This window comes from Lithobates pipiens, unplaced genomic scaffold (assembly GCF_037356315.1).
Source record: "Lithobates pipiens isolate NorthernLeopardFrog02 unplaced genomic scaffold, aLitPip1_a1.2 Scaffold_10, whole genome shotgun sequence".
Taxonomy (NCBI): domain Eukaryota; kingdom Metazoa; phylum Chordata; class Amphibia; order Anura; family Ranidae; genus Lithobates; species Lithobates pipiens.
This window is the reverse complement of record NW_027507686.1, coordinates 170,150,409-170,172,091: the sequence shown is the minus strand read 5'-3', so window position 1 is coordinate 170,172,091 and position 21,683 is coordinate 170,150,409. Positions and strand designations below refer to the sequence as shown.

The 21,683-nt window shown below is 43.7% G+C and overlaps 1 protein-coding gene across 1 annotated transcript in view; it reads left to right on the top strand.

The window, feature by feature from the left end:
* The first annotated feature begins 15,536 nt into the window (after positions 1-15,536).
* SLC25A22 (solute carrier family 25 member 22) overlaps positions 15,537-21,683 on the top strand; it is a 163,344-nt gene continuing 157,197 nt past the window's right edge. Inside the window, exon 1 of the mRNA XM_077459810.1 lies at positions 15,537-15,811. The gene's annotated coding sequence lies outside the window, so the exon portion shown is untranslated. The remainder of the gene's footprint in view (positions 15,812-21,683) is intronic.

Sequence of the window (21,683 nt, the reverse complement as noted above, 5' to 3'; positions counted from 1 at the left end):
GGAGGCTTTGTCTGCATCCTTCTGTTCTGAAATAGGTCCATCTGTTTGTTAATGTGGTCTCATGCCAGTTATCTGCACCAGAAAACTACTTTGTTAATTCCCAAGATTATATCAGGGAGGTGCAGTTCACACAGTGACAATTAAAGCACATTCCCAAAGCCCTCAATGCTCATCATCAATACCAAGATATATATATATGAGTATATACATATACTCACTGGCCACTTTATTGGGGACACCTTGCTAGTACCGGGTTGGACCCCCTTCTGCCTTCAGAACTGCCCTAATTTTTCCTTGGCATAAATTCAACAAGGTGTTGGAAACATTCCTCAGAGATTCTGCTCCATATTGACATGATAGTATCAGGCAGTTACTGCAGATTTGTCGGCTGCTAATCCATGATGTGAATCTCCCATTCCACCACATCCCAAAGGTGCTCTATTGGACTGAGATCTGGTGACTGTGGAGGCCATTGGAGTACAGTGACCTCATTGTCATGTTTAAGAAACCAGTGGTGAGAAGATTTGAGCTTTGTGACATGGTGCATTATCCTGCTGGAAGTAGCCATCAGAAGGTAAAGGGATGGTCAGCAACAGAACAGCCTTTAAACGATGCTCAATTGGTACTAAGAGGCCCAAAGTGTGCCAAGAAATTATCCCCCACACAATTATACCACCAGCCTGAACCGTTGATACGAGGCAAGATAGATTCATGCTTTCATGTTATTTATGCCAAATTCTGACCCTACCATCTGAATATTGCAACTGAAATTGAGACTCATCAGACCAGGTAACGTTTTTCCAATATTCTATTGTCCAATTTTGGTGAGCCTGTGTGAATTGTAGCCTCAGTTTCCTGTCATGACATGAGCGGCACCCGGTGTGGTCTTCTGCTGCTGCTGCAGCTCATCTGCTTCAAGGTTCAATGTGTTGTGTGTTCAGAGATGGTATTCTGCATACCTTGGTTGTAACGAGTGGTTGTTTGAGTTACTGTTGCTTTTCTATTATCTAAAATCAGTCTGCTCATTCTCCTCTGACCTCTAACAACAACAAGGCATTTTCATCCACACAACTGCAAATGAGGTTTAATGTGTAAAAATTTAAATAATGCATTTGGGTGGCAAAAATATGAATGTAATCCACTCACTGGAGGGAGAACCTCTGGGGGAATCTAGGATGGAAAAGGACCTGGGGGTCCTAGTAGATGAATGGCATGTAATGCTAAGCTGCTGCTAACAAAGCAAACAAAATATTGGCATACATTGAAAAGTGAATTAACTCCAGAGATAAAACGATAATTCTCCCACTCTACAAGACTCTGGTCCGGCCTCACCTGGAATAGGCTGTCCAGTTCTGGGCACCAGTCCTCAGGACGGATGTACTGGAAATGGAGCGAGTACAAAGAAGGGCAACAAAGCTAATAAAGGGTCTGGAGGATATTAGTTATGAGGAAAGGTTGCGAGCACTGAACTTATTCTCTCTGGAGAAGAGACGCTTGAGAGGGGATATGATTTCAATTTACAAATACCGTACTGGTGACCTCACAATAGGGATAAAACGTTTCCGTGGAAGGGAGTTTAATAAGACATGTGGCCACTCATTAACCACTTGCCGACCGCCTCACGCCGATGTACGTCGGCAGAATGGCACGGGCAGGCATAAGCACGTACATGTACGTGATTTGCCTCCCGCGGGTCGGGGGCCCGATCGGGCCCCCGCCCGGTGCCTGCGGCGGTCGGTTTTCGTTCGGGAGCGATCCCGGACGAGGGGACGGCCATTCATTCATGGCCACCCCCTCGCGATCGCTCCCGACGAATGGAAATCCCCGGTGACATCACTTCCTCTCCTGTAATGTAAACACAGGAGAGGAAGTGATGTATTCTCTCCTCCGTGTCGGTATTTTTCGTTCCGACACGGAGGAGAGCGGATCAGTGAGTTGCACCAACACATCCCACACACAGTAGAACATGCCAGGCACACTCACACCCCCCCTTTACCCCCCGATCACCCCCCCAATTACCCCTGCCCCCCCAGTCACAGTGACACCAATGTCATTTTTTTTTTTTTTTTTTTTTTTTTTGCATTGGTGTCATTTGTGACTGTAATAACTGTTAGGGCAGTTAGGGTTAGCCCCCTTTAGTTCTAATGTACCCCCCTAACCCCCCCAATAAAGGTTTAACCCCGTGATCACCCCCCGTCGCCAGTGTCACTAAGGCTGGGTTCACATTGCAGCGGTTTATGAGAACGAATGTGATTCGCACCGCACTGCAGTGCAAATCACATCCGATCTCTGTGCGATTCGAGTTCAGCCATTCGCCGCACCCGCCGCACCCGCCACACCCGCCGCACCCGCCGCAAATTCGCACGGGACCCTTTTTTTGGCCCGCAGCAGAATCGGATCGCATGGGTGTTCACACCATGCGATCCGAGTTTGCAGATCGCACTGCGATATGCGAACTGATCTGGGGGTGTCAGTAACATTTCACTGACACTCCCAGCAGTTCGCATAGGGCAGTGTGAACTGCCGCCGGGAGGCATGCGATGCGGGAACCCGCCGCGGATTCGCGGCGTTTCCGCATCGCTCCAGTGTGAACCCAGCCTAATAAGCGATCATTTTTCTGATCGCCGTATTAGTGTCACAGGTGACGCTAGTTAGGCAGGTAGGTATTTAGGTTCGCCGCAGCTTTTTATAGCGCTAGGGACCCCCATATACTACCGCATAAAGCCCCCTGATTGCCCCCTAGTTAACCCTTTCACCAGTGATCACCATATAACTGTTACAGGTGACGCTGGTTGGTTAGTTATTTTTTTATAGTTTCAGGGCACCCGCCATTTATTACCTAATAAAGGTTTAACCCCCTGATCACCCGGCAGGTGTCATTTGTGACTAATAACTGTTAGGGCAGTTAGGGTTAGCCCCCTTTAGTTCTAAGGTACCCCCCTAACCCCCCCAATAAAGGTTTAACCCCGTGATCACCCCCCGTCGCCAGTGTCACTAAGGCTGGGTTCACATTGCAGCGGTTTATGAGAACGGATGTGATTCGCACCGCACTGCAGTGCAAATCACATCCGATCTCTGTGCGATTCGAGTTCAGCTATACAGATAGTATGGCTGAATTCGTGTCGCACCCGCCGCACCCACCGCAAACTCGCACGGGACCCTTTTTTTGGTCCGCAGCAGAATCGGATCGCATGGGTGTTCACACCATGCGATCCAAGTTTGCAGATCGCACTGCGATATGCGAACTGATCTGGGGGTGTCATTAACATTTCACTGACACTCCCAGCAGTTCGCATAGGGCAGTGTGAACTGCCGCCGGGAGGCATGCGATGCGGGAACCCGCCGCGCATTCGTGGCGTTCCCGCATCGCTCCAGTGTGAACCCAGCCTAATAAGCGATCGTTTTTCTGATCGCTGTATTAGTGTCACAGGTGACGCTAGTTAGGCAGGTAGGTATTTAGGTTCGCCGCAGCTTTTTATAGCGCCAGGGACCCCCATATACTACCGCATAAAGCCCCCTGATTGCCCCCTAGTTAACCCTTTCACCAGTGATCACCATATAACTGTTACAGGTGACGCTGGTTGGTTAGTTATTTTTTTATAGTTTCAGGGCACCCGCCATTTATTACCTAGTCTCACTAGTGTACCCCTAAATTTAGGGGTGTCTACTTTCTAAAATTGGGTCATTTGGGGGGGGGGGTTTGTGCCATCTTGGCATTTTATGGCCTTCAAAACTGTAACGCCCTTAGAAAGCCTGAAGGCGGTGCTTGGTTTTTGGGGCCCCGTACGCGGCTAGGCTCCCAAAAAGTCCCACATATGTGGTATCCCCGTACTCAGGAGAAGCAGCAGAATTTATTTTGGGGTGTCATTTCACATATGCCCATGGCATGCGTGAGCAATATATCATTTAGTGACAACTTTGTGAAAAAAAAAAAAAGTTTGTAATTTTCCCGCAACTTGTGGCAAAATATAAAATATTCCATGGACTCAACATGCCTCTCAGCAAATAGCTTGGGGTGTCTACTTTCTAAAATGGGGTCATTTGTGGGGGTTTTGTGCCATCTTGGCATTTTATGGCCTTCAAAACTGTAATAGGTAGTGAGAAGTGAACTCAAAAAATTACGCCCTTAGAAAGCCTGAAGGCGGTGCTTGGTTTTCGGGGCCCCGTACGCGGCTAGGCTCCCAAAAAGTCCCACATATGTGGTATCCCCGTACTCAGGAGAAGCAGCAGAATTTATTTTGGGGTGTCATTTCACATATGCCCATGGCATGCATGAGCAATATATCATTTAGTGACAACTTTGTGAAAAAAAAAAAAAAAAAAAAAAGTTTGTAATTTTCCCGCAACTTGTGGCAAAATATAAAATATTCCATGGACTCAACATGCCTCTCAGCAAATAGCTTGGGGTGTCTACTTTCTAAAATGGGGTCATTTGTGGGGGTTTTGTGCCATCTTGGCATTTTATGGCCTTCAAAACTGTAATAGGTAGTGAGGCGTGAAATCAAAAATTTACGCCCTTAGAAAGCCTGAAGGCGGTGCTTGGTTTTCGGGGCCCTGTACGCGGCTAGGCTCCCAAAAAGTCCCACATATGTGGTATCCCCGTACTCAGGAGAAGCAGCAGAATTTATTTTGGGGTGTCATTTCACATACGCCCATAGCATGTGTGAGCAATATATCATTTAGTGACAACTTTGTGTAAAAAAAAAAAAAAAATTTTTTTTTTGTCATTATTCAATCGCTTGAGGCAAAAAAATAAAATATTCAATGGGCTCAACATGCCTCTTATCAATTTCCTTAGGGGGTCTACTTTCCAAAATGGGGTCATTTGGGGGGGTTTTGTACTGCCCTGTCATTTTAGCACCTCAAGAAATGAGATAGGCAGTCGTAAACTAAAAGCTGCGTAAATTCCAGAAAACGTACCTTAGTTTGTAGATGTGACAACTTTTGCGCAAACCAATAAATATACAATTATTGACTTTTTTTTTACCAAAGACATGTGGCTGAATACATTTTGGCCTAAATGTATGACTAAAATTGAGTTTATTGGATTTTTCTAATAACAAAAAGTAGAAAATATCATTTTTTTTCAAAATTTGCGGTCTTTTTACGTTTATATCGCAAAAAATAAAAATCGCAGAGGCAATCAAATACCATCAAAAGAAAGCTCTATTTGTGGGAAGAAAAGGACGCAAATTTTGTTTGGGTACAACATTGCATGACCGCGCAATTACCAGTTAAAGCAGCGCAGTGCCAAAGTGTAAAAAGACCTCTGGTCATTTACCAGCAAAATGGTCCGGTCTGAAAGTGGTTAAAATTAGAAGAAAAGAGGTTTAACCTTAAACTGCAAAGAGGGTTCTTTACTGTAATGCCCCATACACACGGTTAGATTTTCCGATGGAAAATGTGCGATCAGATCATGTTGTCCGAAAATCCGATTGTGTGTGGGCTCCATCGGTCTTTTTCCGTCGGAATTTCCGACACACAAAGTTGGAAAGCAGGGTCTAAAATTTTCCAACAACAAAATCTGATCGTTTAAATTCCAAATCGTGTGTAGACAATTCAGACGGACAAAGTGCCACGCATGCTCAGAATAAATTACGAGACGAAAGCTACTGGCTATTGGCCTCTTTTTAGTCTCATCGTACATGGTTTACGTCATCTCCTTCTGAACGATTGTATTTTCTGACAACTTTGTGCGACCGTGTGTATGCAACACAAGTTTGGGCCAAAATCCGTCAGAAAAAACCCGACAGATTTTGTCATTGGAATGTCCGACCGTGTGTACAGAGCATTAGAGTGGTTAGGATGTGGAATTCCTTTCCACAGGCGGTGGTTTCAGCGAGGAGCATTGATAGTTTAAAAAAACTATCAGGGATATACAATGTAACTGAGATACAATCACACACATAGGTTGGACTTGATGTACTTGTGTCTTTTTTTAACCTCACCCACTATGTACCTGTCGCTCACTGGATATTTTCTCTTTTTTGGACCATTTTCTGTAAACCCTAGAGATGGTTGTGTGTGAAAATCCCAGTTGATCAGCAGTTTTTGAAATACTCGGACCAGCCAATCTGGCACAAACAACCATGCTATGTTCAAAGTCACTTAAATCCCCTTTCGTCCCCATTCCGATGCTCGGTTTGAACTTAAGCAAGTAGTCTTCACCACGTCTAGTTGCCTAAATGCATTAAGTTGTTGCCATGTAATTGGCTGATTAGCTATTTGTGTTACCAAGCACTTGAACAGGTGTAGCTATTAAAGCAGACGGGGAGTGTATGTAATATATTCAATGGTGTCCATTCACACCTGGGTGTTGCATCACTTGAAAAATTACATGAATTTTTTGGGGGGCAGGATCACACATTTTTGGTCCCTATAGATATGAAGGAAAGTGCCTGAAAATGCACATAACACTTGTGTTTTCTACACAATTCCTTGCCTTTCCCTTTACCTGATAATTAGCTTTCCATTGGCTTAAATAAAAACATTCAAAACACCCAAAAATGCATGTATAGTCATAGCACTTGATGGGCACACTAAACTCTATGGGGTTGACAGGCTGTCGCAAAGCTGAAATGAAGGTATGATCTTTATTGCAGCCTACACAGGGATTGCTCTGGTATAAGAGAGTATGCATACTTACTTTGGCCCAAGCTGGACAAATGAAACTAAGCAATGAAGATCATACCTAAACTTCCGCTGTAGCTGTCAATTAGAACAGCAGTTAGTCCATCTGACACTAGGGGGCAGCAGTACTACATCAACAGCTTCATTCTCACATTTTGTGACCCTGCTGTGTCTTCCCTGTTATGATCAAAAGTAGATGTTAGCTCTGTAGTGATACCAGAATCATCTGAGCACAGGGAGCAGGATCATTACACACAGTGTATTCAATACCATGCATAATTTGGATTTTTTAGTTCACAAACAGCATTGCTGTTGCAGGTCATCATCGCATTATCCAATCATGGCTCATTTCTGCATCACATGTTTATATGTAGGCAGCGCTTTATGCTTAATATTGTACAAATCTAAAAAAAAAAATTATAAAATTTATAATATACAGATACAGATGTGCAAATTGTAAAAATATGACACAACAATTCATCCCAAACATGTGATCATAGGCGGTATTTTGTCAGCAATATTTGTGCAATCCTATAAAATTTATAATAGTGATTCAAAGTCCATAAATCGTGTATAATCAATTATTGTGTAAACATAAGTCTATGGGGGTTATTTACGAAAGACAAATCCACTTTGCACTGAAAGTCCCCTTTCACACCAGGGCGTTTTGCAGGCGCTATAGCGTTAGAAATAGCGCCTGCAAAACGCCCTAAAGAAGCTGCACCATTGTCTGTAGTGTGAAAGCCAGAGGGCTTTCACACTACAGCGGTGCGCTGGCAGGACGTCAGAAAAAAGTCCTGCCAGCAGCTTCTTTGGAGCGGTGAAGGAGCGGTGTGATTACCGCTCCTCCACCGCTGCTCCCCATTGAAATCAATGGGGCAGCGCTGTAATACCGCCGGCGTATTGCCGGTGGTTTTAACCCTTTCGCGGCCGCTAGCGGGGGGTAAAAGCGCCTCGCTAGCGGCCGAAATGCGCCGCAAATTCGGCGGTAAAACGCCGCTAAAAATAGCGGCGTTTTACCACCCACGCTATCGGCGGTGTGGTGTGAAAGGAGTCAAAGTGCACTTGGAAGTGCAGTCGCTCTAAATCTAAGGGGTTGATCTGAAATGAGTGGAAGCTCTGCTGATTTTATCATCCAATCATGTGCAAGCTAAAATGCTGTTTTTTATTTTACTTAAATATACCCCTTGGATCTACAGCGACTGCACTTCCAAGTGCACTTGTGGCGCAAAAAGTGTATTTTCCTTTAGTAAATAACCCCCTATGAGTTACACAGAAAATTAGTAGCAAATCATCCAAACTATGAACAGTGCACACTGCACCCAATTGTAGAGTGAAAATATCCCAGTAAAAGTTGAAAGAAAACAGAACATGTCTCCCAAAATGAAGAGAACGCTGTATATATCCACCACGTGTGTAAAATAGAACCCCAAAGCCGCTTACTAAAAGACTATGACCCTCTGGTTAGCAGCGGTCATAATGACCATGAGATGATCATAGGGCTCCTTTGGGAAGCTGTCAGATTCTCAATGACACAGAATCCCAAAAAGTTTATCACCGAATCTCTCCTCCCTTAAATGATATCATATGCAAGAAAAAGGGCCTGCACACAGTGTAAAATCTACACAAAACATAAAATAAAGTATTGCAGTTACATAGATCGCCACTTAGAAAACAAGTGATATCAAACATCAGCCAGCATTGGAACAAGGAAAGCAAGTGGTGTGTGCTGATGTCCTTCAGTAGGCCACGCCCCTACACTTTTTGTCAGAAGCTGACGTCATCAGGGGATACGTATCACATGAACATCTTAGATTTTTTAAATATTAGGTATGGAAAAGTCAAACTGAAATATTACTGAAATGTAATTTAGCTCCTCAAAGCAACACTGTAAAAATCTTGATCAGAAGCAACTTGCAATAGAAGAGGTATTATTATACCCACTTCTCTACCTTCTCAGATTTTCCAGCATTGGCAACTTCCAGGAGTGTTGGATGCCTATGTCATCCACCACATCCTGTGGTTCTTGTCCTCCAATCTCTTCATCACTGCTGTGTTCTATTGGCTGCCATTGATATTCAATGATGTATCCATAGAACTTTACAAACACTCCAAACAAAATTCCACTAAAACACTTTCCAAATGCCTATCATGGATGTAGCATTTTGGCAATTATTTGTAAAATGAATCATGTGCAAACACTGATTGGGATTGTATTCCCTGGCAAAGCTTTCTATGGTGAACAGGGTCAAATTTACCGTTAGGAGGTCAGGCAGGTGCCCATAGATAGATGGCAGAGACAAATTTTCCCTGTATAATTATTGGTCACATATTTTTTCCCCAGTAGGAAAAGAAATTTCACATAGGTAATTTAAAAAATATATTATTATTTTATAAACCAGGTTAGGATAGGAACGCAAGGGCATGTGCCTACAGCATCCTCTGATGAAAATCTGACCTTGATGATGAAACTCCAGAGGGATCATAAAGAAGGCACAACCTCAATTTATTTTTTAGCAATTTTTGATTTCTTGCCAGCTGTCTATAATGCCCATATGCACATATATGTCTACAGTGCATAACTATTCTGTGCTAAGAGGGTGCTCACTGCACTCTCCCAGCACACTGACAGCTCTGGGAGGTAAGAATTCTCAATGGGTGAATCAAGACAGAAGTAAAAAATAAGTTATGATGGTATCTTTTCCATAGGTGATTCCCAATTAGAATATCATGCACACAGTGTCCATCCCCATGCGCTACAAGCCACAAGAAACACAGCCACCTTAGATGGAAAAAATGCCTGCAATACTGGACCTTTTTTACAGGAGGTCAGTAGCGTCAGAATACCCTGCCAGGGCCTTTAGAGGATATTCATGCAAGATTCCATTGGGCCACAGAAAGAATCATCCAACTGTAATCTCCATATTGTCAGACTCAAAAACAAAAGATGCTCCACCTAGTGTAAAATCTAATAACACTTTATTAAAAAGTAGAATAGCACTTACAGTTGAGAAAAAAGCACGTTTAAAAATTTCGCTGGCCGGCATGTAAACTAACGTGCCACAGGACGACAGCAGTTTGTGACGAAACGTGTGGGGCGGATGACACATTGATGCCATCACGTACTACCAGTCCCAGAAGTGCAGGTATTTGTTTAAATGCCCACCAGTAAGATTTTAAGAGCCCTTTCAAACTGAGCTGCACCGGGCGTCGGTGATAAAACAACGCTCTTTTTAATGATGCTTTACCGTCGTTTTTGCAGCGCTATGCAGCCGCTAGTGGGGTGCTTTTAACCCCGCTAGCGGTTGAAAAAGGGTTAAAAACGCCTGCAAAGCTCTACTACAGTAGTGCTTAGCCAGCGGTATGGCAGCACTGCCCATTGATTTCAATGGGCAGGGGCGCTTTAGGAGCGGTGAGTTCACCGCTCCTAGTACACTCCAAAGAAGCTGCTGGCAAGACTTTTTCTGATGCCCTACCAGCACACCACTCCAGTGTGAAAGCCCTCGGGCTTTCACACTGAAGTTAATGGAGCTGCTGTTTCAGGGCGCTTTGCAGGCGCCATTTTTAACGCTATACCGCCTGCAAAGTGCCTCAGTGTGAAAGGGGTCTAAAACATACTTTTTTCTCAGCATAACTGTAAGTACGATTCTACTCTTTTTAATAATGTGGAGCATCTTTTGTTTTTGAGCCTGACAATATGGGGATTACAACCAGATGATTCTTTCTGTGACCCAATAGAATCTCACTGGAACATCCTCTAAAGGCCCTGGCAGGGTGTTCAGCCAAAAGCGCTACTGGCCTCCTGTAAAAAAGAGGTCCAGTACTGCTGGTAAGCAGACATTTTTTCCATCTAAGGTGGCGGGGATTCTTGTGGCTTGTTGCACATGGGAATGGATGCTGTCTGCATGATATTACTATTGGGTATCACATAAGATATCATCGTAACAACTTATTTTTGACTTCTATCTTGATTCACCTGTGAGAACCTTACCTTTATGATATTTTCTTTGGACTTTATACTGTGGAACCCTTTCATCTACATTGTGAATCACTTTATTGTGCTTTTTATTCCAATTGTTAGCCCGACTCTGTTTTTTATATATGTTTACATATTGTGCCTAGATCACACAGTAGAGTTGCAGCTTATTATTGTGGTTTGCCTGTTTTTGGTTTTATTCATTTTATTAAGCACGATTTTCTCCCTAAGCAAGTTACTGCTGACAGCAATCACATGATCAGAAACCCCACCTGCTATCATTCGGAATCAGGCATGACTATACCACTGCTTAAATTATTTATTTCAGGTGCTTATATAGCGACATTAATTGAAAGTGGTTGTAAACCCTTACAAACCACTTTAACCTACAGGTAAGCCTAGATTAAGACTTACCTGTAGGTGCAAGAAATATCTCCTTAACCTACACAGTTAAGGAGATATTTTCCTAAAAACAGGCACAGATGTCTACGGCGCATGCACGCCGTAGACAACGGCGCAGGTGCACTGAGCATGCCATTGGTGAAGGTGATCATGCTGTCACTGACGTCTTCCTTGCGCATGCGCCGGAGTGATGTCATCGCTGCTCCGGCCAGTCACATAGCCGGAGCAGCGATACCTGGGTATCATGGAGGACGTTAACGAGGGTCACTTTGGAGGCTTCGATCTCAGGTACATAATTCATAATGCGCTAGAATGCATACTAGCTCATTATGCCTTTGTCCTGCAGGGTGTTTTTTTGTTGTTTTTTTTTTGGCAGGCTTTACTTCCTCTCTATTATACATTCACATCAGTCCCCACCCTCAAAGAGCTTACAATCTAAGGTTCCTATCCCACATTCATACAATTGCTTACTAAGGCCAATTCAGACAGGAGCCATTTAACCTACCAGCATGTCTTTGGAGTGTGTGCGAAAACCCAGTGGAAATCCAAACAAGGAGAACATGCAAACTCCAGGCAAGTAGTGATGTGGTTGGGAGTCAAATCAATGACCCTAGTGCAGCTAGACGGAAGTGCTAACCTCTAAGCTTGAACTAAATCTTTGCAGCAAACCTGTTCGTGAGCAGCTGATCAGTAGATCATCTGCTCTCAAACAGTACCAGCCATAGATGGTTGGATTAAAATTCGGCTGGCCCCTGTATAGCCAGTTTAAAACCCTCAGAAAATTATAGGTGTTAGAGTCTGGCAAGGGATTTAAAAAGATTGCCAAATTATTGGACTATTGGAATTACTGGATCATGAATTGTAAGAAAAATAATCTACAAGTGACATAGACATTTGTGACATTTGATGCTAAAAGACATATTCAAAAAGTACCGTGTGTCAGTTTTTTTTTAATTATAATCCTAAATACCTTTCTCTCACTGCTGCTCTGCAGTCACGTGACCCCCCTCCGCTCTCCTTGCCCGATCTAAGGAGAGTGGCGGGAGGGCTGAGATTACCCTCTGACGTCAGCCTGCCAGCAGAGGAAGGTCATGTGACCACAGATCGGAGCTGTGAAAGTAGGTATTAAGGATTATAATTTTAAAGAAACTTACACAGTACTTTAGTTCTTCGTAAAACAGAGAGGATAGAACTAATGTGGTTATGTATTGCAACGGAAATAGCAGCAAGAGGGGTGGGGAGGAGATGGCTCTCACTACACAGACTGAGCTAACAAGCCGGGAGAGAGGGGGAGAGGAAGAGATGGCAGGATGGTGGAGGCATGTAAACTGACTGTGGTATCATGGATCAGCAGCCATATTGCCGTGGTCAGTTTACCTAGGGTGACACAGGAACAGCAGAATCAACCAGGTATTTTAGAACATAGAAAGGGACAAATCACACTGCAACAGCACTATGCTGGTATTCATACTTTAAAGGATTAGGGGCTTTTTATTTTTTTCCTTTTTTTTAGGGTTACCAGCAGCCAGACCCCTGGCCCCAGCAGCCAGACTCCAGGATCAGCAGCCCAGCTCCAGCAGCCACACCCCTGGCCCCAACAGACAGACTCCAGGATTAGCAGCCCAGCTCCAGCAGCCAGACCCCTGCTCCCAGCAGCCAAACTCAAGGACCAGTATCCCAGCTGCAGCAGCCAGACCCTTGGCCCCAGCAGCCAGACCCAGAACTAGCAGCCCAGCTCCAGAAGCCAGACCCTTGGCCCCAGCAGCCAGACCCCTGGGCCAGTAGCCTAGCCCCAGCAGCTAGGTTACTTCTTTTTGGCCTATAACATACGTGGAAGAATGTCTGTCCTCAGTCACCCCAAAAGGTGGATAGTCATTTCATCTATTTTTGGGTCATCTCTCTGTCTACTCTGGTACCCATGAGAAGTTACAAGTTCGCCAGCTGTTTTTTTGTGTGGATTTACATCAATAAACTCGTGTGACTCACTAGGTATATACCTAACTGGGTCCATAACATCTGGTAAGCCTCCTCTCAAGTGGTGGTGGATTTCTGCAAAGCATTCACTGAAGTCACTATAAAGCCTCATACACACGATAGGACTTTGTACAAACTTTCCCTTGGATTTTTGTACAAAGGGCGTCGGCCCTGAACTTGTATTGCATACACACAGCAGGACTTTTTCAGCCAAGTTTCACCAAATCAGGTGGTTTTTCTGCTCTTTACCGCCACCTTTGGTCAACTTCTGTATTGTTGTCTGATAGTTTGCATTGGTTCTGAGCATGCCTGTTTGTACTTTGTACAAAAGTCCTATGGTTTTCTGTACACACAATCAGACTTTGCTACATTGGACTTTTGTTGCCAGAAAGTTTGTCCATTCGCACAGCCAACAAAACTCGAATGAAAACCAAAAAAGTTTGTCCGATGGAGCGTACACACGGTCGGATGTTGCTCCAAAACAGCTAATTTGCATGTTTGTTGTCAAAAAGTCTGATCGTGTGTATGGGCCTTAATTTCTCAAGATATTGCACTTTGTCACCATATTGTTTCACTTATGGACTCTTAACACGTTCACTTTGGTGGATATGCGTATAAAAAATTTTTTTTTTGTATATTTGGATATAGTGTTGTCTAAAACATAGAATCATTAATAGTGTTAATTTATGCAGAGTTTTTTTTATCACTATTAAAGTTGATTGTATTTTATTATATATTTTTTACACTGGTAAAACATTATATAGATATTGTCATATATATAATCTAAGCACTGCACCTTTTTTATTATTTCACCATAATGAGCTAGTATGCATAGCATACTAGTTCATTATGAATAACTTACCTGAGAACGAAGCCCCCGAAGCGGTCCTTCGTCTTCATCTTCGCCGCTGCCATGTATCCGGGAGTGACTTCCGGGTCTCGCTGCTCTGGCGCTGTGATTCGCCGGAGCCGCGATTACGTCACTCCCACGCATGCGCACGGGAGCCGACACGAGCAGCATATTGCAGTGATCTGCGGCCTGCTCAGTGCACCTGCGTGCCGCTGTCTACGGCGTATGTGCTGTAGACAGTGGTGCCTGTCTTTTTGCCTGTCTTTTTGTAAATATCTCCTTCAGGATAACCTTTACGACCTGAAGAATAGGTTCAATTTGTTGGCAAAACAAGATGAAGAGTGCCAAAATAAGAAAAACCTGCTATTTTGATGATCCCAACACACATATACAGCGCACCACAATGTGCAGATGTGAATGCTTAGAGCCCATTCACACCATTGTGTTTTATGTGTGCTACAATGCTGGTTCATGTGTGCTAAAAAGGCATGAAAACTAGTTACCATTATAATCTATGAAGCTGTTCACATCAGTGCGCTGCGTTTTCAAAAAAATCACGATTACTGCTCTTTTGTGTTGTTTGGTAAAAACATGCATTGCTGTTTAGTCAATGGAAATGCATGAAAAATGCGCTTAAAATGCAATAGACATTTTAATGAGTGTGATTTCAAGCCACATGTCCATATTTCCCAGTGAATAGCTGAAAATAAAAAGGAAGAAAACGCATGTAAAACGCACGCTAAATACATCTTGTGTTGCATTACATTTAAATACCCATTACAGGCTTGTTTATACGATTCCCGCATTCCATGTACAGTCCTGCATGTGTGTTTACATGCCTTTGTAATGTGTTTGCCGGTTTTAAATGTATCGGAACTCGTGTGAATGCGCATGAACGCTCCATAAACGCATGTGAATGCAACTCCAGTAGATAATAAAAATAATTCCTAGAAACGCACTGCAAACATGAGGCAAACTTACTAAAAATCTATTATATGTGCATATAAACACGCATGATGCGGAACTGCACACTGAACACAGGGATGGTGGTGTAAATGCCTACCTTTTCATGTTTTTATTTTTTTTTTACAGTTACGATAAACGTGTTTGCTGTGTGTTCAGTATGTTTACTTGCGGAAAAGAGCATGCTGTACTTTTTTTTTAACACACATGAAATCATCGCAAAGGTGTAAACTAGCCTCATTGGCATTTTTTTCTTGCATATGCGTTCAACCTGCGCTTAAAATGTGTTTGATTGCATCTGATCTAAATGAGCCTTAAAAAATGGTCAAAAAAAAAAAAAACTCATCATGCACTTTGAGGAAACGCCATGTGTGTCTTCTACAGCGACGGTTTGAATGGGCCCTACGCTGAAACATGCACCTCCACCTGGCATCAGCAGGGGGTGCCCCAAGCCTACCGGGGGGGATTCCTAATCCTGGCTCTCGGTCACCGTAAAGCGACTTCAGCTCAGGCTTTTTATTGGGTCAAATAGCATTTTCCAGCTCAGCCGATAAGAACAAGTGGCAGATTGTCTGAGGCTGCAGATTTCACTGTCTAAAAATGAACTTGAACTGCTGACTTCCGCACATGATGACAGACTTCCCCTTTTTCCTGTGTGCAGTGTGTGCATTAACCCATCAGTGCAGGCTTGGCTGTACAAACAGTGGTGTCAGGACCGGTGTCACCCACTAAACCTCTCTACAGATTGACCCCTGGGCTCCATAGCTGTCCTCAGTATCCTTGTATGCCCATCCTCTGCTCTCCAACCCATGAGTGGCATCCTTGGCTCTCCTCCTCTGTGTCACTCCCCCTCCCCTTTGGCTGTGAGTCTCCTGTAGGGGCAGGGCTCCTTTTCTCCTACACATCTCCCTCCCTGGATCTCTCCTCCTCCCTCTGTCTCCTCTTTACACATCTCTTCTACACCAAGGAGTGGATGCCTGCTTCATCCCAGTGACAAGGACCTGTACCAGCAGCAGGTAAGATGCCCCTTGAAGCAGGGTAGATGTAGGGCTGCTGCCTGCACTCCTTCCTGCTGCAGCTCCATTATTAATTCATGGGCACTATTTAAATCCCTTTGACCCTCCCTGTGAATGTCTTGCCAAGCCATGTAGATCTCTCAGTGCTCTTGTTCCGGTAAGGCTGCATCTGTGATCATTGCATTGCTATTACCTGACCTCACAGAGCGACACCGGTGACATGTGACATTACTGTGCAGCATTATTTATATTAGACAATGACAGTGTGCAGAGTAGAGTGACCCACAACAAGCCGCCACTAATTACCCTTCATTGTCTGATAACATGAAAGGTGATGTGTGATTGGATGCTGTGGGTTACTCTTGGAATTGTAAAGTACGACGAATGTAACTTTGTGATCCGTGAAGCATTGCGGCTTAAAACTAAATTAACCCTTCGATCTGCAGAGCTGTCCGCCGCATCGTACAGGCAAGAAATGTGGTACATTTGCTCCTGTATGGGCTGTTCGATTTCAGTCCATATGAGGACAATGACACCTGTCAGTCCTATGTCAGTCATTGAAAACTGTGCTCCTGCACGCCAGTATTACCATCAGTTCTGCGCAATTGTAGAGACTCCTCTCCTGTACTTTAAGTGGAGTTCCACCTAGAAAATAAAAAAAAGGTAAAAGTCAGCCGCAACAAAATACTGCAGCTGATGACTTTTAAAATAAGAACACTTACCTGTCCAGGCCGCCCGCAATGTCCTCACCCGAAGCCAACCCATCCCTTGGCTCTGGGTGAAGGCACCAGCATTGCTAGTAAGGGAATCATGAAGTGAAGCCTTCCGGATTCACAGCCTGGTTCCCTACTGCACATCGTGCTGCCCATTCTGAGTGGTCCCTGCTGTCTTCTGGGACCTGTATGTCTCCCAGAAGACAGCAGGGGAGATGGAGGAGGGGCCGATCATGGCGTAGATCACTGCAGATACTGCAGCGATCTTTTGCCAGAAGTGGGAGCAAATACCTGTACTAGACAAGTATCTGCTCCCCCCTCCCCCCTGAAATGTGCCAAATGTGACACCGGAGGAGGGGGAAGAATCCAGACAGCGGAAGTTCCATTTTTGGGTGGAACTCCACTTAACTGCCGGGATCACACAGGGGCGACTTAGCCGCCTGACAAGTTGCGCTCCATTCTGTACTATGGAACCATTCTAATAAGAACGACTCAAGTTGCTCCGACTTAGAAAAAGGTTTCTGTACTACTTTGGGACGACGTCAGGGTGACTTGTATTGACTTCTATACAGAAGTCATTTTGCAAGCCGCCATTGAAATCGTGTGCAGATCGCCTTGCAAAGTTGTGCTGCAAGTCGGGCTGCCCCTGTGTGAACCGGCACTGAAGGTTACTATACATGTTACAATCTGACCACACCAATCAAATGTAGATTTAGTGGATTGCCACCTGGATAAAAGCACTCACAGAGCCCAGCAGGAAAATGTCATTGATCGGGATATTGGATTTTGTAGCTGTATGCTCCCAAGAATAGGGCATAGCGTTGGAGGCGGGCCGACACCGTTGTCTGAGAGATGCCTTTGTCAGGGCTAAAGATCTGAAGGAGTGGTTAATGGTCCGTCAGTATGGTGAATTCTCAACCATACAGGTAAAGATGAAGCTTCTTAATTGCCCATATCAGCACAAGAGCTTCTTTGTCAATGTGTGAGTAATTGCTTTCTGCTTTTGTCAAGGACCTGGAGGCGAATGCCACAGTTTTTTCTGGTAAGATGTGAGATAGTACAGTCCCAAGAGCATAGGGTGAGGCATCACAAGCCCAAGGGATCCAATCAATCGATATCCAATCAGGTAAGCCCTTGCACTACACAGTTGTTGGTAGGGCTAAGGCTCAGTTCACACTGCCACGACTTGTCATGCGACTTGAGAGTTTAAAGTTGCATGACAAGTCGTACCCCATTAACTGCAATGGAACAGTTCTGATCGGTGCGACCTACAAAAAAGGTTCCTGCACTACCTTGATTCAACTTCATCATGACTTGCTTTGACATCTGTTAATGAAGTCGCAAGCAAGCGGCAATGAAGTCACGTGGCAAAGCTGCACCTTAAGTCATGCAATTTTCTGGTTGCGGCAGTGTGAACCTTTTCTAAAAGTAGTTATGCAATCAGATTGTAACATGTGCTGAGCTTTAGCTTAGGTTCACATTGGCGCGGGTTTGAAATCGTGTGAATTCAACCTGGCAATGCAGTCCGACTTCGGGAGGCGATTTGACATGCATCTGTGTGGGTTCCTGCACAAATGTCTATACAAATCACCTCCCGAAGTCACCAAAAGTAGTACAGAAACTACTTTTGGGGTTTGTGCGGCGCCGACTTTGCGTTGCACCGATTCGTATGGTGCCATTGCTGGCAATAGCTGCCTGATTTGGCATGCGATTTGACATGTCAGATCGCATGCCAAATCAAATCAATGTGAACCTAGGCTTAGTCCGATGTCACTGGATACTGTGAGCTTCTCACAGTGTACACTAGAAACTGCAGCAAGTCCCACAGGGCTCACCTCATTTCCTGGCTGAAAGACATCCAGCATCATCTTTCCCTTTCCTCGCCGACTTGACTGTCCCTTTTCATTCACTGGATTTCAATCATGGATGCTCAGCATCACATGTAGGTGTTACCTAGAGTGGTCTGCTGTTTTCAGGACAGCCACTCCCGCCAGCCATGACCTGCCTGTATTGCAGAGAGAAGCACAGAGACCAAGTCATGACATCATTAGGTATAAAATAAAGTATGTATCCACCAAAATATCATACAGCTATACTGTGCCCCACTCTCTCCCACTCATTACATGTGTGGGACACAAGCTGTAGTAGATGGCCTTTTTGCTCTCCTCTTTTTTTGGGAATCCCCTGTTCCCACCAGGGATAAAACCTGAAAGGTTTGGCTGGCAGTTGAACGTGGGATTGTACCTTATAGGCAACTATTTCGATCATAGGGGCATACGCCCCCCCCTCCTATTTCACGGGCAGTCTAGAGATGCCCCCCGGGGAGAGCTTCCACTTGGAACAAATTTACCACTTTCTCAACTCTTTGCAGAAGGAAAGATCTGACTTAGCAGTCTGAACCATGTTCAAAAACAGATGCATACAGGATGCTGCTCTGCGAGGGGGGCGTCTACATCCTATACAAACATGTTGGTTGAATCCATTGCTAGATTATCTTACCAATGACATGGGAGAGGGATCTGTCCATAACCCCTGAGGTGGAGGACTGGCGTAAATGGAGTACACAAATCCATAAAGGGATCCCTAATGTTGCCTTCATTGAGGCAAGTTACAAAGTCCACGCCAGATGGTATTTAGTGCCGGAGCGCCTGTCAAAAATGTACCCAGGCACTTCAGCTACCTGTTTCAGGGGCTGGGGCCAGATAGGTTCACCATTGTATGTGTGGTGGTCATGTCCCAAGGTCTGTCGTTTTTGGATGAGGGTTCATTCATTTATTTTTTCAGTCACAATGGTCAACATCAGTAAAGATGCGAGTATTCGAGCATCTACTTTATATTTCTAGCAGCCAAAATCGCGATAGCGATAGCATGGAAAAGCCCCATCATAGACATTGCGATCGTAAAATGAAAACTTACATGTTCTGAACGTCTGAAACTTATAGTACGAATAAGTGGATGCTGGATCCCCGGACGGATCCATTTCTTTTCTTCACTTTTGCTTCTACTTTTTTTATTACTTTTATTGTTTCCCTAACTTTGGTCAGCCTCGGCATCATGTCCTCTTAGCTTATTCTTCTTCTTTAAGTTCTTGATGTACATTTTTTGGGGTCTGGAGCCCCTTTTGTGGAACCGTTAAAATGCTTGGCAACGAGTAATACTTTGTGAACCGTGGTCGCTGGATGTGGGCTTTACTTCATTTTGGGCCTACTTCCAGGGATTACGATTTAAGATGGTCTTGATCTTGATATCTTGGGTTTTGTTGTCCCACACTATAACCCAATCGTATGGAAGACCAATTCGTAGTGTCCACAATCGTTTTGATGTTTTATACCCATGTTCCAACACAAAATATGTTATTTCGGTTCACTTCTGATGGTGGTCAAATGCTCACTCGTGAGCTTAGTGAATACCCACCTAATTGCCAAGATTTTGTTTCCCCCACTTATGTACAATTGTCTATATAGAGCGTGCAAGGATTGTTTGCTGCTCTGCACAGTGCTCTTGTTACTTTTACTCTTTTTTAAACATTAATAAAAATGATTTAAACAGGAATATAAAAGAATGTAATGAAAATGGAAATGTTTTATCAAAAAATTACATTGGTATGGTGATGGGGGGGGGGGGGGGACCAGGGATGGCAAAATATAAGCAGATTAAACCCTATATGTGTAACATGTTTTATCTGTGCCAAGCCATGTCTTAGCATAGGTCTTATTTTACATGATTTGAAACAAGCTTTAAAGGGTAAAGTGTAGAAGGACGCATATCTCTCCAATAGCTGAATACATGGCAGGTTTTCACCATTCATTGGGCCAGAATAGTGATACGCCCAAATGATAAGCTGTCAGTCTTTTTAACCCTACTAACCGCCTAGTTTTGAATTATATTGTAACTGTACTGTCATCCCTTATTTTATAAAGCGATATGCAAACTGTAAGCGTGATATAAATCCTGTATAATATTAATAATAATATTCATAAAACAATAATAATACACTATTTTACTTACCTTTTGCTTTATGCGCATTAAAACGACATACATAATTAATAAAAATCTATCGGTCATCTAGAGGTTAGAAAATCTGCATTCTAGGAATACTTATCAAGGTGATTTGCAATTCTCGTTCTATCTAGCTCTCATACTGGACTATGTTCTGCGGGATAATAGTTTTCCCTATGGCACATACACACGATCAGAAAATACTTTGCTTCCAAAGCGATCGTATGATAATCTGATTGTTACTACACAGCTTTCGAGACCTGATCATGACAATTTATGCAAAATTATCCGATCGGACAAGCACGAAAAATTTTCTCGTATGATCTGTACAATTTTTATTTAATCAGTACGGTTGTCGTTGGAAAAAACAATACAAATACACTGCAACACATTTCTTTACTTCTGAATTTTTATTCTGTCGTATGAGACGTTTCGTAACTTTAGTAAGCTCTTAATTTTAGATATGAGGTTAGCATGCAAAAAAAAAAATAGATAACCATTCTCATCATCTGTACCAGGCATTAGACTTGTGAATTCCTGAACAGAAGACAATACCACATACACCCAATACCAACCCTTTATGAAGCCACCCTCATTACATTAGGGAGATACAGTAGCAACTTACTCATATGGAAATTTATACAGGTGTGCGGGTTGCCCTCAAATGGTAGGTGTTGGTCAAGGAAACATCATGACCATTTCTAGCCATAAATGCATCTTTTGGGGAATTTCAGACATCTTGTAGATATGATGCCTACTGCTTGTTCTGTATCTGCTTTGGAAAAGTGTATGAAATTACAAGGGGGCAACTATAGTCATAGCAGAATATGAAGCCTCTATAGGTCCTAGCCATACACAGATCCTAATTCTAGGTGTAAAGTAATTATCAAAACAACAAAGTAATTTTGTACAAGACTTTTGGAAAAAAATGGATGCATACAAAGCACAGTGTTATGCCCCATTCACACGATCGGATTTTCCGAAACAAAACCGTGGAATTTTGTTTGATGGTTGTTGGCTCCAACTTGTCTTGCATACACACGGTCACACAAATATTGTCCAACAATTACGAAAGTGGGAACGTGGTGACATACAAGATGTATGATGAGCCTAGATAAAGGAAGTTCAATAGCCAGTGCGGCTCCTCCTGCTTGATTCCG